A 2,797-nucleotide genomic window follows, 5' to 3' on the forward strand; every position below is an offset into this window, starting at 1 on the left:
CCCATGTATAGTCTTCGCGTGCTTTACTGTTGGTTACCTCTATCCTTTTACCACACCTTATTACTTCTATCTTGTATTTTGGGCAGATTGCTTGCACCTTATCATATAGGTAAATTTACATAGTTGCATATCTTGAGAATTTACTTTTTGTGTCAAGTCTAAATTAAAAAAAGAATTAAAATTTGATTACCACCTATTCACCCCTCCCCCTCTAGGTGGCCGTACGTTCCTTTCAATTGGTATCCGAGTCTCGACTCTTTTTCGGTATTTACCGCCTATGCGAATATGGGCAAAGAGGGAAGGTTAGTGATCCTACGGATGGGGCTCCCATAAAAGACGTCAAGGGTTTGGAGTCATCCATATCATCCTTGAACACCTCCATGGATAGCCAAATGCAAGAATTGCACGACATGATGATGAAATTCATGCAATCCAATAAAAACCGTAACTCCCCATCCACCACGTGTCCGGAGAAAGTACTGAGGCCTTGTTTACTTCTCAGGTTTTTTTGGGTCTGGGAGGGGAAATTACCGGCCCACGAGTAAATCCCGAAAGTTCCCGAGCGGCTCGTTTACTTCTCATGTATTTTTGGGTAATTTACAGGTCCATCCCAGAACTTCCCGATCCGGTAAGCGTCATCCTCGCGTATCCTCACACACGAGGCTACCCCGTGTTTCTGGTCGTGGAAAAGGGAAGAGAGACGCGACGGGCGACGAGCGACGGCGGCGACAGAGCCGACGACGGCGGGGAAAGGAGACGGCGGCGGGCAAATCAAGACGGCGCCGACGAGATCCTCCTCCGGCGACTGGTCTCCGGTGAGTCCTCGCGCCTCCTCCCCTTTTCCCCTCCTCCCTAGCTAGGGTTTCTTGGGGTCGCTGCCGTCCGCGATGGAGCTCCCGGACGGAGGTTGCGTGGATGACGCGCGCGGCGCAAGGGAAGGGAGCAACAGCGGCCGGTGCCGCGCCCGTGCTCTTCTGATTTGTGCTAGTCTGTAGCATCTACGTAGTGCTTTTTCGGATTTGATGCGTGGACGACGCGCGCGGCGCTAGGGCGGCCGGTGCCGCGCCCTTGTTCTTCTGATTTGTGCTAGTCTGTAGCATATACGTAGTGCATTTTCTGATTTGATGCTGAGACGTAGTGCTTTTTCTTGTCAAATTTCCTTTGGTGCCAAGGACACATCTCGTGATGAAATCTTTCTAATTTGATGGTGAGACGTAGTGCTTTTTCTTCATTAAAGAATTCAAGATGCGATGTTAGTTTTGCCATGCTTGATGCTGGTGGGCAATCATTTAAGTTGGCGGGGAGTAGAGGATACTGTCGATCCGTCTCCATGATTCTGGTGTGTGTGTTCAACTTTATCCATAGCCATATTGTCTCAACACAGTGTATCATTTATCTAATACATTAGCTTTTTGACCCAGAATCATACACACGTATGTTTGAAAAGGCTATCAGCAAATTATAGCGGTTCACTCTGTTTGTAGTTACAATTTTATGAAATATATCACGCCACTGAGACATCAAAGTGAATTTAGTCAGCTGAAGCCTCCTGGAACCAGTAACTAACAGAAAACAAATTGTTTCCAAATTAGTTTTGCCAAATTGGACATCCGAACCCATGTTGGATTCAGTTGCAACCATTTAATCCTGGTTCAGTTTGCGCTGTTGCTGGTTTGTGGCTTCATCTTATTTGTCCTAGTGCAGGTTTCATGACCTCAGTTTATATACTTCACCAAATACAGCTGTATGGGTTTGTCTGCTTCACCAAATAACAAGGATTGCGTAGGTTGACTGTTGTAGTCTGGGTCTCTCTTGTCTGGCCTTGAGCATTTTTGCATCTTATTTGACCGGTGAATAGCATGAGTTTGACATGAATCTATGCCCTGAAGCCAACTTTTGGCGTGTATGTAAATTATAAGGATGCTCCCTAGTTGCAGTCACTGTACATTTGAACTATTTGTAAGTGATGTATCAGTACTAAATTTTACCTCTGCGTGTATTTGTAGCTGGAGGTCCTTTGGTGGGGGCGGCGTGGTTTCCGGCGTTCGGCGGTGAGGCGACGGTTGCTCATTTGTTGGGTCGAGCATTTATTTATATGTGTTTTCTTGTTTGAGAAAATCGTATGACAAATTTGCATGACACGAAGTTTATGTTAAAGCCGAAGTTTTTAATTTAGTTATTATCCATTATCACTTCTTGGGATGCAAAGATTGAGTTTTTACTATCTGATCACAATCCTCTCATATCCCCTCTCATCCTCAAAAACAAAGTAACTAGAGGCTGCGGGGGAGGGTGTGGGGAAATGAGGGGAAATTAGGGGAAAAATGGGGATTTGGTGAAACGGGGGTTTTCACCCAATCCCCTCTCATCCACAAACCTCCAGGGGATGAAAATACTCTAGGAGTAAACAAGGCCTGACGGTGTGAAAGATCCCCTTAGCGGAGAAAGTCGCCACGAACGATCGACTCCAAAACCAATTGTAGCAAGGTTTTTCGAGACCCGCTCCCCCGTGTCGCACCCAGGCGACACAGGGGGCGACCTGAGCGCCGCCGCCACCCTCCCCCACGCCTCGCCCCCATCGCCGCTGGCCGCCGCCGGCCTTGCTGCGGCGGCGCGGCCTCTTCGCCGAAGGTAGTAGGGGTCCTCCCTTTTCTCTCGTGGCGCCGCGGAAGGTCGAGGCGGCTGGGCGTCGTCGGCCGGCTCGTCGGCGCGAGGACGCCGGGCGGCGGCCCCGGATGGCGGTGGAGGTCCCCTGCCCTGCTGCTGCGATGGGGGTGGTCTGGCGGGCGTGGGCTGC

The 2,797-nt window shown here is 49.5% G+C and overlaps 1 long non-coding RNA gene across 1 annotated transcript; it reads left to right on the forward strand.

Annotated features, from left to right (window-relative positions):
- Positions 1-496: 496 nt before the first annotated feature.
- On the forward strand, positions 497-2,179 carry LOC127348303 (uncharacterized). The gene is made up of 2 exons (XR_007879728.2): positions 497-815; positions 2,007-2,179. It is a non-coding gene; the product is annotated as an uncharacterized lncRNA (long non-coding RNA).
- The last annotated feature ends 618 nt before the right edge of the window (positions 2,180-2,797 follow it).

This window comes from Lolium perenne, chromosome 4, assembly GCF_019359855.2.
Source record: "Lolium perenne isolate Kyuss_39 chromosome 4, Kyuss_2.0, whole genome shotgun sequence".
NCBI classification, from domain to species: Eukaryota; Viridiplantae; Streptophyta; class Magnoliopsida; order Poales; family Poaceae; genus Lolium; species Lolium perenne.